This window comes from Oryctolagus cuniculus, chromosome 14 (genome assembly GCF_964237555.1).
Source record: "Oryctolagus cuniculus chromosome 14, mOryCun1.1, whole genome shotgun sequence".
Taxonomy (NCBI): Eukaryota; Metazoa; Chordata; class Mammalia; order Lagomorpha; family Leporidae; genus Oryctolagus; species Oryctolagus cuniculus.
This window is the reverse complement of record NC_091445.1, coordinates 39573505-39589108: the sequence shown is the minus strand read 5'-3', so window position 1 is coordinate 39589108 and position 15604 is coordinate 39573505. Positions and strand designations below refer to the sequence as shown.

Here is a 15604-nt window from a genome sequence, read left to right as displayed (position 1 = left end):
CTCACTCCCCAGATGGCTACAACAGCTGGAGCTGTGCCAATCCAAAGCCAAGAGCCAGGAGCTTCTGCCAGGTCTCCCACACGGGTGCAGGGGCCCAAGCACTTGGGCCATCTTCTACTGCTTTTCCAGGCCATAGCAAGAGAGCTGGATCAGAATTGCAGCAGCTGGAACTCAAACCGGCACCCATATGGGATGCCAGCACTACAGGTGGCGGCTTTACCTGCTATACCACAGTGCCGGCACCGCCAATATATTTTTAGGAGGATGATTTGTTTGAAAGGCAGAGCAACACATAGAGGACAGATTTTCTGTCTGCTGGGTCACTCCCCAAATAGCTGTAATGGCTAGTGCTGGTCCAGGCCAAAGACAGGAGTCTAGAACTCCATCAGGGTCTCCTATGTGGGTGGCAGGGGCCTAAGCACTTGGGCCATCTTCCACTGCCTTCCCAGACACATTAGCAAGGACCTTGATTGGAAATGAAGCAATCAGCACTCTGATATGGGATGCAGCATTGCAACCAGCTGCTTAATCCACCATGCCACAGTGCTGGCCCCAACCTGCCAACAGTTTATATAAATATGCTGACGGTAGAAAATACTGGTTGGTTGTCAGAAAATATATTTTATAAAACTGCACTTATACCTTATACAAGAAAGCTTTATCACAGAACCTCCTTATCTGCAAAGCTTACTTGAATACTTAGTAAGTTCTTGCAGTTACTAATATACCAGGGGAGCTTAACTGATTCAGCCTGCTCATCCAATACCTCTGACAGGAAGAGCACTTATAGTAATGTCTTCCTCCACTAAGTAGACGGGGGAGAATCCCAGGGGCATGGACACCATTAGGCTACATAGGAACAGTAACTGAATGGAGAAGGTGCTAAGGTCAATGAATGGCTGGGTAGCTAGCTGTGTTGGGCAGCAGGTGAGTGGGAGAAGCAGAGACAGACAAGGGAAGGTACAGAAAGAATGACGTGACTCCTAAGAAATGGAAGCCTTGGGGGCTGGCGCCGTGGTGCAGTGGGTTAATCCTCTGTAGCACTGGCATCCCGTGTGGACGCCGGTTCTAGTCCCAGCTGCTCCTCTTCCAATCCAGCTCTCTGCTGTAGCCTGGGAGAGCAGAAGATGGCCCAAGTCCTTGGGCCCCAGCACCCACGTGGGAGGGAAGCACCTGGCTCCTGGCTTTGGATTGGTGCAACTCCAGCTGTGCGGCCATTTGGGGAGTAAACCAATGGAAGGAAGATCTGCCTCTCCCTCTCACTGTAACTCTACCTGTCAAATAAAATAAAAAATCTTAAAAAAAAAAAAGAAAAAAAAGTAAAAGAAAAGAAGAAATGGAAGCCTTCGTTCCTGATTGCCAGACCAATACTTGTGACACAGCTTAGGAGCCTTTGTTCTCTAACCTTGATGATCAGCAAGGTCCCTCCCCCCGCAGTCAGGCTGGTTCATCATTGGCTCTATCTTTATAATACTTCCCTTCACCCAAATAAGCCCGAGTAGTTTTCTTTGTACGTCATTAGACAGACTCAATATATACTCTATATTCCGAAGAAAAAACTCAGATAGTCAAGGTTTAAAGTGGTTTTCTTTATTTTTAAAAGCACGAATAGAAAGCTTAACATACTTAACTAAGAAAGTTACACTATACAAAAATGTGCTCCATCACAGTTTTGGCAGATTGACTTCTGTGCTCTGAATGCGGCACTGAGTTTCTTTTAATCACTTACACTGGCATGTTCAGTTAATCAGGCTGTTTTTAAAAATACTCTGCTAGTTATTTAAGTATGGAATACATACAACAAGAGCAAAAGTGCAGATGATCGTGTCACCAACCCAGTGTTCCTGAAGAAAATGATGAGCCTGTTATTCATATCGGCCAGGGAACATCAAGATACCATTCTCCTTGGGAGACAGCTGTACCTGAATTTGAAGGAAGAAAATTCTAGATACATTTACAAAATATAAAATCCTATTTTCTTATAAAATCATAAAGAAACATACAAAATAAATACATTTATTTAATCACAGTAAGCAAAATTAAATACAAATATAAAATATACAATTTTTATACAGAAATACAAAGAATAAAAATATTCTAATATTAAGATCTAATATAATACTAATTTAAAAACATTAAGGAGTACTGGTACTTTGTCCTACTAGAATATAAACATTTTAAAAATAGTGATTACAATTGTACAAACAATACTCTCCTACAATAAAATGAGGCTAGAAATAAAACCCAACCACCCAGATCAGATATTAAAACTTTAAACCTTTCTACAATTGAAAACAAAATTCACAATTTGAGATTACTAGAAAATGATAAAGATGCCACAAAATAGAACCTACAAAATACAACTAAATTACTACTCAGAGGAAAATTTATGATCCTAAAATATTCATTGTAATAAACATACAAGAAGAAATTAAAAATCTTACAAATAAATAAAAGAAGATGAAAATTAATCTCCGACAGATTAAGGCCTCCTGGGCCCAATTTCAGTCTTTGAGTTTTTTCTTGAAGAATGGCAGGGAGGAACACAGATCTCCCATTTGCTGCCTGACTCCCCAGATGCCTCCTACAGGCAGGGCTTGGCCAGGCCAAAACCAGGAGCCTGGCACTCCATTCTGGTGTCCCACACGGTGGCAGGGACACAAGTACATGGGTCACTGCCTGCTGCTCTCCTACACGCATTAGTTGGAAGCTGGGTCAGAAGTGGAGGAGCCAGAACTCAACTGGTCCTGTGATATGGGATGCAAGCGTATCAGACAACAGGTTAACATGCTGTGCTACAATGCCTGTTCCTAGTGTTGGTTTTCTTTGTGAAGCAGTTGTTGAACTATTCATAACGATTCCTAACATTCTTAGAGGTCTGCCAACCATCTAGGTATTCCCGTGTCAGCCTCACGTTGACTGTGGGTGGGCACTGAGATTTGCATGTAAAGAACAGAAAAAGGTGTAAATGATGGTATGGCACTCAGAGCCCAAGTTACCAAAGGGCCTGTGGCATTGCTGTCTCTTGAATTCTTTATTCTGGGAGAAGCCGGTTGCCATATTCAGAGTCTCAAGATGCCTACGGAGAGCCCCAAGTGGCAAGGAACATAAGCCTCCTGCCAACAACCATAGGAGTATGCTTGGAAGCGGCTCTCCCAGTCCCAGGAGGGCCAGGGGAAGGCTATAGTCCTGGCTGACAACCTCACTGCAGCCTCATGAGAACCAAGAACCGGGGCTGGCACTATGGTATAGTGGGTCAAGCCGCTGCGAGTGGTGCCGGCATCCCATATGGAGGCGATTCGAGTCCTGTCTGCTCCACTTCTAATCCCGCTCCCTGCTAATGTGCCTGGGAAAGCACTGCAGGATGGCCCAAGTGCTTGGGCCCCTGCACTCACATAGGAGACCTTGAAGAAGCTCCTAGCTCCTGGCTTCGGATCAGCCCAGCTCTGGTGGGTGCGGCCACTTGGGGAGTGAACCAGCAGATGGAAGAACTCTCTCTCCCTCTCTTTGTAACTCTTTCAAATAAATAAATCATTGAAAGCAAAAACAAAAACACCCAGATAAGATGCTCCTGGATTGTGGGTTTGCAGCACAGAGGGCAATGCCTGGCACACTGGCTGTGTTAGGCCTGCCCAAATCATTTGATCTGGCCCTGCCGAGAACTGCAGAAGGGACTTGAAATTCAACAAACCCACAACAGGCTAAAATTTTTGAAGTTCTTAATTTTGTATGGCCTGCAAATAATTTTATGAATATCCAAATGACGCTTGGCAGAAAAACGGTTCTCCATCCCTATAAAGGGGCCGGAGCTGTGGTGCAGTGGGTCAAAGTCCAGGTCTGCAGCCCCGGCATCCCATATAGGTACCGGTTTGAGTCCCAGCTGCTCCACTTCTGATCTAGCTCTTTGCTGTGGCCTGGGAAAGCAGTAGAAGATGGCACAAGTGCTTGGGCCCCTGCACCCGCATGGGAGACCCAGAAGAAGCTCCTGTCTCCTGATTGACTCAGCTCCAGCTGTTGTAACCATTTGAGGAGTGAGCCAGTGGATGAAAGATCTCTCTGTATGTCTCTCCTCTTTCAAATTCAAAAAAAAAAAAAAAAAAAAAAAAAAAAGGAACTATAAGGCAGTAAACACTTGGTGTTTTAAATTACTAAGTTTTAGGGGATGGCACTGTGGTGTAGTGGGCTAAGCCTCTGCCCGCAGTAACAGCATCCCACATGGGCACCAGTTCGTGTCCCGGCCGTTCCTCTTCATATCCAGCTCTCTGCTATAGCCTGAGAAAGCAGAAGATGATGGTCCAAGTGCTTAAGCCGCTGCGCCAATGTGGGAGACCTGGAAGAAGCTCCTGACTCCTAGCTTCAGAGAGGCTCAGCTCCGGCTGTTGCAGCCATTTGGAGAGTGAACCAGTAGATGGAAGACCTTTCTCTCTGTCTCGCCCTGTCTGACTATAACTCTACTCAAATAAATAAGATCTTTAAAAAAAATTACTAAGTTTTAGGGCAATTTGTTATGCAGATACACTCACTAATTATTTCCAATGAAGCTTTCAAAACAACACTGAAATACTAAGAACATGGAAGGGTGGAATCATGTAAAAGGTTGATGAAACATCATTATGTCAGTTTTCTTTTCTTTTGCCCAAGTACTACATTATATTTCAAAAAGTTTCCACATAGTCTGGCGATACCATCCTTGTAGTCGTATTTTTATTTTTATTTTTTAAGATTTATTTATTTGAAAGAGTTACACAGAGAAAGAAGGAGAGACAAAGAGAGAGAGGTCTTCCATCCACTGGTTTACTCCCCAGATGGCTGCAACAGCTGGAGCTGCGCTGATCCAAAGCCAGGGACCAGGAGCTTCTTCCGGGTCTTCCATGTGGGTGCAGGGGCCCAAGGACTTGGGTCATCTTCTACTGCTTTCCCAGGCCATAGCAGAGAGCTGGATGGAAAGAGGAGCAGCCAGGACTTGAACAGGTGCCCATATGGGATGCTGGCAATGCAGGCAGCGGCTTCACCTGCTATGCCACCGCGCCATCCCATAGCCTTTAAAAAAAAAAAATCTTCACCTGGAAGAAATTCAAAATTTAGAATTTTAAATTTTTTGTCCATAATAGCAGAGAAGAAAATTGACAGAGGCAGTAATTTCATAATTATTAAACCAATCACAAAATGACTAAAAAGAGCTAGTCCAGCTCTTGGAAAACTACAGCTTAAAATATTTGCTCTTTAACCTCGGTTGACACTCGCTCTAGACTAGTAACGGTGGTGAAACTGTTCATACAAATTTCTCAAACTCAAGAACTAATATGTTTATAAGGACAAAAAGGAAATATATTAGTCTTATCTGGATACTTACTCAAAAGAATCATATAATAGAACTATCACAAATATCATATAATATTTTGTGATAAAAATCTAAACCATCCTTTTTACTAAAAGAATATGTGACATTGTTCTTTGATCATTTATGCCTGTGTAGCAGAATTTACCTGCTACTGTTTCTATGTAAACAACTGTGGAAGACATGTGTATACACAGTATGAAAGGTAAGAGGATGTAGAAATGAAAACCAATCACTGGAGTGTTCATTGTATTTCATATTTTTTTCTTTATTTTTTGACAGGCAGAGTGGACAGTGAGAGAGAGACAGAAAGGTCTTCCTTTGCCGTTGGTTCACCCTCCAATGGCCACCGCGGCCAGCGTGCTGCGGCCGGCGCACTGCGCTGATCCGATGGCAGGAGCCAGGTGCTTCTCCTGGTCTCCCACGGGGTGCAGGGCCCAAGTACTTGGGCCATCCTCCACTGCACTCCCTGGCCACAGCAGAGAGCTGGCCTGGAAGAGGGGCTACCGGAACAGAATCTGGTGCCCCAACCGGGACTAGAACCCGGTGTGCCACAAGGCGGAGGATCAGCCTAGTGAGCTGCGGCGCCGGCCCTGTATTTCATATTTATAAATGTAAAAATGAAAACGTTTCGCTCTTAAGGAACAAAGAAGACAGCCATCATCTATTTTTTCTGCAAAACTATGAGTCATGTAAGTTTCTAAATGTACTGCATTTAGACAAAGTAAACAGATGAAGAAGAATCAAAGGAGTAAGTTAAAATATGGTAGACACACTTGAAATCCGGAATCACTATTTATAAGACAGTTATGCTGCAGGTTTAAGTATAACAGCTGAGGAACAGTTTTGGTCAAAGATGCTACCCTTTCTGATACCCATAGACACTGAAAACAGAAAATACAGACTGTTTGGGTTTTCTACATTTGAATTCTCATTAAAATTGCTAACAAACTTACTTCTCACTATGTATTTTTTAAAAAGATTTTATTTATTTATTTGAGAGGCAGAGTTACAGAGAGTGAGAGGGAGAGACAAGAAGAGAAAGGTCTTCCTTCCATTGGTTCACTCCCCAAATGGCCACAGCAGCTGTAGCCATGCCGATCTGAAGCCAGGAACCAGGAGCATCTTCCAGATCTCCCATGTGAGTGCAGGGGCCCATCTTCTACTGCTTCCCAGGCCAAAGTAGAGAGCTGGACTGGAGGAGGAGCAGCCAAGACTAGAACTGGTGCCCATATGGGATGCTGGCGCCGCAGGCAGATTAACCTACTGCACCAAGGTGCTGGCCCCACTCTCTCTGTATTCTTCCATTATTTTATATATATATATATATATATATATATATATATATATATATACACACACACACACACATACATATATATACACACACACATATATATTAATGATTTTATTTATTTATTTGAAAGAGTTACACAAACGGAGAGAAGGAAAGGCAGAAAGAGAGAGAGAGAGAGAGAGAGAGAGAGGTCTTCCATCCAATGGGTCACTCCCCAATTGGCCACAATGGCCGGAGCTACGCCAATCCGAAGCCAGGAACCAGGAGCTTCTTCCGGGTCTCCCACGTGGGTGGAGGGGTCCAAAGATTTGGGCCATCTTGTACTGCTTTCCCAGGCCATAGAAGAGAGCTGGATCGGAAGTGTAACAGCCGGGTCTCGAACCAGTGCCCATATGGGATGACAGCACTGCAGGCGGTGGCTTTACCTGCTACACCACAGTGCCGGCCCCATCCATTATTATAAAATGTCTTGCAAAGGAACACAGTCCATTCTCCTCATTCAAAGTAGTTACATTCGTGGGATGGTGCTGTGGCACAGCGAATTAATGCCCTGGCCTGAAGCTGCGGCATCCCATATGGGTGCTGGTTCGAGACCCAACTGTTTCACTTCCCATCCAGCTCTCTGCTATGGCCTGGGAAAGCAATAGAAGATGGCCCAAGCCCTTGGGTCCCTGTACCAGCTTGGGAGACCCGGAAGAAGCTCCTGGCTCTGGATCGACGCAGCTTCGGCCATTGCGATCAGTTGAGGAGTGAACCTGCGGATGGAAGACCTCTCTCCCTCTCTCTCCCCCTCTCTGCCTCCCCTCTCTCTGTGTAACTCTGACTTTCAAGTAAATAAACAAATCTTTAAAAAAAAAGTAGTTAAATTTTATAAATACAGTGTCCGATATACTGTAAGTCTCTGGTCACATTTTAATCAAAGCCTATCAACATGTAACTGTGTTTTGCGTGTACTTCTATTTAAGAACACTACTGACTCATTAGCATTGAACTTACAGCAATAGGAATACAACTCATGCTCAAATGAAGCTAAACTAATGTATGTGTCAGATTTTCACCATTAGGCACACAGGAATACTAGACAATCCTTCAGAACAGTGCTTTGTGGCCATTTTGAAATCACAAATAGAAAGCTCGAAATGTGAAAAAATGTGGCACTAAATAAACTGTTTTTGAAATACACCTATTAGCAGTATGAGACCTGAAATAAAAAAACAGAGTCCATGGGGCCAGCACTGTGGTGTTAACGGGCTAAGCTACCACCTGCAATGCCAGCATCCCAAGTGGGTGCTAGTTCAAGTTCTGGGTGCTCCATTTCGATCCAGCTCCCTGCTAACGCACTTGGAAAAGCAGTGGAAAATGGCCCAAGTGCTTGGACCCTTGTACCATGTGGGAGACCCAGAAGAAGCTCCTGGCTTTGGCCTGGCCCCGCCTGGCCACTGCAGCAATTTGGGGAGTTTTAAACCTGCAGATGGAAGATACATCTATTTCTTCCTCTTGCTCTCTAGTTCTGCCTTTCAACTAAATAAAATAAGTCTTAAATACGCACACACACACACACACACACACACCTCATTTGGCAATGTCTAGATCAACTACTCAAAATCCTTTGCCTGTTTGTCCATGAATGACCATGAAAGTGCCATGAGTTTTGATTTCATGGTTCCAACTAAATTTTGCCAAGTAGGTGTATTTGCAAATATGTAATCCACAAATAATGAGGACTATAAATAAGAAAACAATTTAAAAAAGAGAATAAACAAATATATAAAATCTTACTGGGGAAATAACTGTTATACAGGGGAAAAATCTGCAGTATCAGCATCCCATATAGGCACTGGTTCATGTCTCGTCTGCTCCACTTCCAATCCAGCTCTCTGCTACGGCCTGGAAAAGCAGCAGAAGATGGCCCAAGTCCTTGGGCCCCTGCACCCACGTGGGAGGCCTGGAGGAAGCTCCTGGCTCCTGACTCCAGATTGGCACAGCTCGGGCTGTTGTGGCCAAATCAGGAGTGAGCCAGTGGATGGAAGACCTCTCTCTCTGCCTCTCCTTCTCTCTCTGTGTAACTGCCTTTAAAATAAATGAAATCTTTAAAAAAAAAAAAAAAAACCAGCAATAACTAGAAGCAACCTAAACTTTCACCCACAAGAGCATAATTAAATAAGTATGGTACACCATATCCTACAATTGTTTAAGATTGAGACAGTTTCACATACTGATAGGGAGTGTTCTCCATGATATATTGAGGAAAAAGCACTGAGTTATTAAGGAACACTGTCTCAATTACCTATAAGAATAAAAAATTTTAAAAGTTTAAAGTGGTAATAATGTATTTATTTTTTAATTATGTTTTTAATATTTTACAATAACTGTACAGGAGACAAAAAATTTTAAAAACACTAAAGGGTGCAGTGTGAAGTCTCCTTCACATCCCTGTCCTCTGTATTATCTTCAAGGATAATCTGAGATTGGCTGAGGCTAATTCCCATCCATATTCACACAACTGGTCATTAAAATAATATACAGTTTTGCATCTTACTTTCTCTATTTACAAATGTCTTCCTATCAGACTACAATACATACAACAGAGCAACAATGTTTAACAAAAAACTTTTAAAGGGATTAAAATGTTAAACAGATTCAAAGATTTACTTTTATTTCATAAGTAAATGAAGAAAGAAATAGCTCTAAAATAACAAGTAGAAACTATAACAATTAGATGGATGTGAAGAATGAGCACATTATTAACTAATTCATTCTTCTGAGGTTAGCAATATAACAACACGTGATGATGTATGGAACAAGAGGTGTGCTGTATTTTTTTTTTTTAATTAATTAATTTATTTTTTTTGACAGGCAGAGTGGACAGTGAGAGAGAGAGAGACAGAGAGAAAGGTCTTCCTTTGCCATTGGTTCACCCTCCAATGGCCGCCGCGGCCGGCGCACCGCGCTGATCCGATGGCAGGAGCCAGGAGCCAGGTGCTTTTCCTGGTCTCCCATGGGGTGCAGGGCCCAAGCACCTGGGCCATCCTCCACTGCACTCCCGGGCCACAGCAGAAAGCTGGCCTGGAAGAGGGGCAACCGGGACAGAATCCGGCGCCCCGACCGGGACTAGAACCCGGTGTGCCGGCGCCGCTAGGCAGAGGATTAGCCTAGTGAGCCGCGGTGCCGGCCGGTGTGCTGTATTCTAATTTGGAGTCTAGGAGCTAACATCCAAATTATTCATCCATATACAAAAATACTTCAATGGAACTCTGTTAAGCAAAAGAGGCCAAATTTATTTTTAATTTTTATTGCCATGTAGAAAAATATCAATGAGCCCAAATGTAACACCTAAATTTTACATATTTGAGAGGTCAGGAGTATAGTATCATTCTTGAGTACATTTTATTTTAGCTACCACAAGAGACTAATCTTTGAGAAAACTCCAACAACTGAAAAATTAACTGTGATGAACTGGGCCATCCAGCCAAGTATTCATGAAGAAAAAGATAAAACATTTGTTCAAACCAAGTAGTCTTTAATAAAAGGCAAAGAGCTGCTGGTGGACATATTTTCCTGACACAGACTACAAACTGGGCACAATAAATGATGCAACTGTCTTCAAGCACTGGGCACCAGGGTGGAGATCAACAAGGAAGGGAAATACACATAGTGAACTTGGCATTCTGCCTTTCTGGTTGGATATGTCTCCAAATTGGCAGCACAGACCTGGGAACCCGAGATTAAACAGAGTTCCTGAGTCTTGGAGGAGACAAAGATGGGAGTTCAGACCTTGGAGTAAGACAGCTGGCATTTGAGGAGGCAGAGTCTAGAGAGGAGGGATTTGAAGAGAAGGAGCCTTGGATATCCATGTTGCATTTCACGTGGGTCCTTGCCCAAATCCTAAGCAGTGCACATGTAGGAAAAGACTCCACGGGCCCGGAAAAAGCAGTTCCTGAGGAGCTGAGAGCTGGAAAGAGTTCAGAAGTCACAGAGTCCACGATTTACTATGGGACCATGGCAAGCCATCTGACTGTTTTCTCATCAGTAAAATGGGAATAGTTGTATCTACTCTGATGGGTGTCATAGAATTAAATTAACAATTACACAGGTAACCACTCAGAAAGTATAGCTAGTACTACTTATAAAGGGGAGGAAAATTCATGTGGCAGTTTCTAGTTTTCTTTAACAATAAAAACCCAAATCTATAAACACATGTCGAAGAGTCTATTGAAACCAAGATCTATAAAACAAGAGTTTATTTATTCTTCACCAGAAGTCTTTATTGAAACACAAAGAATCAATAATGCTCACAGCCCACATTTGTCTTTCACCTAGTAATCAAGAATACCTCATTAAAAATGGAATATAGTTCAGCTCCAAATCACAGGTCATTTTTCAATGTAAATGTAAACCTGTGACATGGTAATCAGTAACAAATAGATGGGAATTTCAAAACTCAGAAATTAGTTTTTCGGGGCTGGTGTTGTGGCATAGCAGGTAAGCTGCCACCTGCAGTGCTGGCATTCCATATGGGCACCAGTTCAGGTCCCAGCTGCGCCACTTCCAATCCAGCTCCCTGTTAACATGCTTGGGAAAGCAGTAGAGTGCTTGGGCCCCTGCACCCACATGGGAGACCTGGAAGAGGCTCCTGGCTCTGGCCTGGCACAGCCCTGGCTGTTGCTGCCGTTTTGTTTCTCTCTGTGACTCTCCCTCTCTCTCTAACTCTGCTTTTGAAATATATAAAATAAATCTTAGGGGAAAAAAAGAAATTAGTTTTTCTAAGTTTCTCCAACTACATTAATAAAAATTTTTAGCTTGGAAACATGCTACATGCATTATCTGAGGACAACAGCTGAACCCATGAGTAATCACACTTCAAAAACAAGGCTATCCAAGAGAGCATGCCATGACTCTACGGCCCAAAGGGCTGAAGTAGGAGAAAGTCATCTTTGCTCACAGAAGTCAGAACAGCAGCTGCCAAGGTGGGCAGGCACGTGAATGCAGGGACTTCCTGGGCTGAGGGAAGTGTTATTTTCCTTGAGTGTGTTAGTATTACCTTTGGCAATACTAATCAAACTCCTCACATGTACATTTTATTGTAATATAAACTTTGCGCCGCCCAAAAAAAAAAAAAGAATCAGAAGAAGACAAAAGACAAATAAGGCCGGCGCCACGGCTCACTAGGCGAATCCTCCGCCTGTGGCACCTGTACCCCAGGTTCTAGTCCCGGTTGGGGCACCGGATTCTGTCCCGGTTGCCCCTCTTCCAGGCCAGCTCTCTGCTGTGGCCCAGGAGTGCAGTGGAGGATGGCCCAAGTCCTTGGGCCCTGCACCCCATGGGAGACCAGGAGAAGCACCTGGCTCCTGGCTTCGGATTGGTGCAGCGCACCGGCTGTAGCGACCATTTGTGGGGTGAACCAATGGAAGGAAGACCTTTCTCTCTCTAACTCTGCCTGTCAAAAAAAAAAAAAGGAAAAAAACCTGACAAATAATAAATAAAATGTTCTTCAAATCTCTCAAAAGGCCATGATTTATGCATAAAAAATGACCTCATCAAGTAGCTGATGAGGTAACTACATAAGACATCTTCATCTTGATTGACGGGTGTATATAAAATATGTACCTCCACAGCAGCAGGAGAATTTGACTTTTTAATTGAATCCATTATTTTTCTACTCACCAAGAGTTTTAAAAACCATAAGACTTAAGTTGATTAAAAATAAACAAAAACCCTTGGGGGCCAGTGCTGTGGTGTAGGTTAAAGCCTCAGCCTGCAGCACTGGCATCCCATATGGGCACCGGTTCAAGTCCCAGCTGCTCTTCTTCCAAACCAGTTCTTTGCTGTGGCCTGGGAAAGCAGTAGAAGATGGCCCAAGTCCTTGGGCCCCTGCACCCACATGGAAGACATGGAAGAAGCTCCTGGCTCCTGGCTTTATTCAGCTCAGCTCTGGCCATTGTGGTCATTAGAGGAGTAAACCAGCAGAATGGAAGACCTCTCTCACTCTGGCTCTACCTCTCTCTGTAGCTGTCTTTCAAATAAATAAAATAATTCTTAAAAACAAAAAACCCTAAAGTTTACTTCTGTTAACAGCAAGCATGAAGAAAAGCTAAACTTACAATAAGACTCAGATAAAGTAATCTCTGGCTGATCCCTTAAGGAAGGCTCTCTGAACACACCCCCTTTCCTGTGTCTTCTGAATATAGGCACTGCAGTGGCTGTAAAACAGACCATGGAATTTTCTTTTTAAGGATTTATTTATTTATTTGAAACGCAGAGATACAGAGAAAAGAGAGAGGGAAAGGTCTTCCATCTGTTGATTCACTCCCAAAATGGCTGAAAGGGGCTGGGCCAGGCTGAAACCAGTACCAAGAGGTTATTTTGGGTCTCCCATATGGGTACAGGGGCCCAAGTACTGGGACCATCTTCTGCTGCTTTCCCAGGCCCATTAGCAGGGAGCTGGATTGGAAGTGGAGCAGCTGGGAGTTGAACCGGGGCCCATATGGGATACCGGCACTGCAGGCAGAGGCTTAACCTTCTACACCACAGTGCTGGTCCCAGGCCATGGAATTCCTTGTAACTGCAAGGACAATCACTATAATGAAAGCCAGAAAACTAGCTGTTTTGCCTTTATTACTAGGATTAGTCTAGACATACAATCTGGTAGCTTGGTCTGTACTAATACTTACTCAGTATTTAAATTAAATGGTACCTGAAACTCACTTTAGGTCAAACAGTATTATATAACTAAATTCTCAAAACCATTCACCTAATGCATAGTTGACTAAAAATCCTTAAAACTAACAAGAAAGCGAATAATGCCTAACCCACTACATGATGAATAAATGACTGACTTTTTAAATATTTATTATTAGAAAGAGTTACAGGGAGTGGGGCAAAAGATGGCGGAGCACAGCAAGAGAGATCTTCCATCCACTTGTTCATGCCCCAGATGGCTGCAATGGCCAGGGCTGGGCCAGGTGAAATCCAGGAGCTTCTTCTGGGTCTCCCATGTTGGTGCCAGGGCCCAAGCATTTGGGCCATCTTCTGCTTCTTCTCCCAGCCGTTAGCAAAGAGCTGGGTCAGAAGCGGAGCAGCTGATACTTGAATTGGCACCTATATGGGATGCCGGCATAGCAGGCGGCAACTTTACCCGCCATGCCACAAAGCTGGCCCCAATGATTGATCTTTAAACAACTCTGAAAGTCCTCTTCCATTTACCATTTCCTTTCTTCTTTGCCATTCTCTCCAGGCTATGTTGTAAGCCCATCCTTAACTTCAAAAGATACAGATACTGCAGACACAGTAAAGATTAAGATGTAGTCCCTTTCCACTAACAACAAAGGAGAGACTGATATATAAGCAATGAAGACAACAATGTGAAAAGCCAGAAAGTTCAGAGAGGGGTGTTACATGGACGGAGGTGGTGGCTGAGAAGGTGGGTAGTATGAAACGTGGTGATGACACCGGGCTGCCTTGTACTTCTGATCGTACTATACCCTGGTGCCTCTGACCATGTGCATTCTCTGCCTAAAGAATGAGTCTCACTCATTCATCCTCTGCCCAATTTTTCTATTCACTCTTTTAGTCTTGGCTGTAAAACCCAGCACTGGTAAAGAACTTTCATCAAATGAAGTTGACTTTAACCAAAGAATGAAATGTGGATAATTCTAGGTTTAAATGTGATGCTTTATATAATAATAGTAATAATAATAGAACTCTTCCCAGGTCAGTGTATCTCCCATTCTGAAAATGGAAAAAACAGGATTTGTAAAAATTTGCTTTTCAGGAAAAAGCACATTTTAGATAAGGAGATGTCTCTTTCCCCAAGATGCCAGCTCCTGGAAATATATTCCTTCCTCTTATCAAAAAAATAAAAAAAATTTGCTTTTCATGGAAGCACTGATATAATCCACTAAGAAATATAATATCTACAATCTCTAAACAAAATCATAATACAGAAATTTATCCTAAGATTATGACAGAACAGAAACAAAAATTATTTCATGTATGAAAGGTGTTCACTGTAATGTTACCCAGAATAGCGAAACCTCCTGCACTAAAGGAATAGTGGCACATAATGAGTATAAAGGCAAATAGTCTGGCAGGAAGAATAGATAAAGGTATAGAAAATATGACATTAAGTGGACACACACAGTATGCTTGATGGCATTCATTTAAAAAAATACATGAATATGGGCCAAAAGTGTAAAATAATATGCAAAAAAAGGAATACAATGACAAACACATAGCTAATTTTTTTTTTTTTTTTTGACAGAGTGGACAGTGAGAGAGACAGAGAGAAAGGTCTTCCTTCCGTTGGTTCACCCTCCAATGGCTGCTGCGGCTGGCACACTGCACTGATCCGGCAGGAGCCAGGTGCTTCTCCTGGTCTCCCATGGGGTGCAGGGCCCAAGGACTTGGGCCATCCTCCACTGCACTCCCGGGCCACAGCAGAGAGCTGGACTGGAAGAGGGGCAACGGGGACAGAATCCGGTGCCCCAACCGGGACTAGAACCCGGTGTGCCGGCGCCGCAGGCAAAGGATTAGCCTATTGAGTTGCAGCACTGGCTGCTAATTTCTAATTTTTAAAAAAGCTAAGTATTTTTATTATATACTTTTTTTAAAATAACAGTGGTTTTCTCTTTTTTTAAAAAATTTTTTTTATTATTTTTTGAGAGGCAGAGTGGACAGTGAGAGAGAGAAACAGAGAGAAAGGTCTTCCTTTGCCGTTGGTTCACCCTCCAATGGCCGCCGCGGCCAGCACGCTGCGGCCGGCGCACCGCGCTGATCCAATGGCAGGAGCCAGGAGCCAGGTGCTTTTCCTGGTCTCCCATGGGGTGCAGGGCCCAAGCACTTGGACCATCCTCCACTGCACTCCCTGGCCACAGCAGAAAGCTGGCCTGGAAGAGGGGCAACCGGGACAGAATCCGGCGCCCCGACTGGGACTAGAACCCGGTGTGCCGGCGCCGCAAGGCGGAGGATTA

The 15604-nt window shown here is 43.5% G+C and overlaps 1 protein-coding gene across 10 annotated transcripts in view; it reads right to left on the bottom strand.

The window, feature by feature from the left end:
• Positions 1-15604, bottom strand: part of SMN1 (survival of motor neuron 1, telomeric) — a 61432-nt gene that overhangs the window by 29103 nt on the left and 16725 nt on the right. For 2 of the 10 annotated variants that reach the window (XM_008274520.4, XM_070056577.1), the window contains one exon: positions 1569-1922. The exons of 1 other annotated variant lie outside the window; for it this stretch is intronic. The gene's annotated coding sequence lies outside the window, so the exon portion shown is untranslated. Of the gene's footprint in view, positions 1-1568; positions 1923-4682; positions 5064-6305; positions 6534-9892; positions 10588-15604 lie in introns of those variants that run through there. 7 more of the 10 variants (XM_008274522.4, XM_070056579.1, XM_051833231.2 and 4 more) reach the window with 4 other exon arrangements.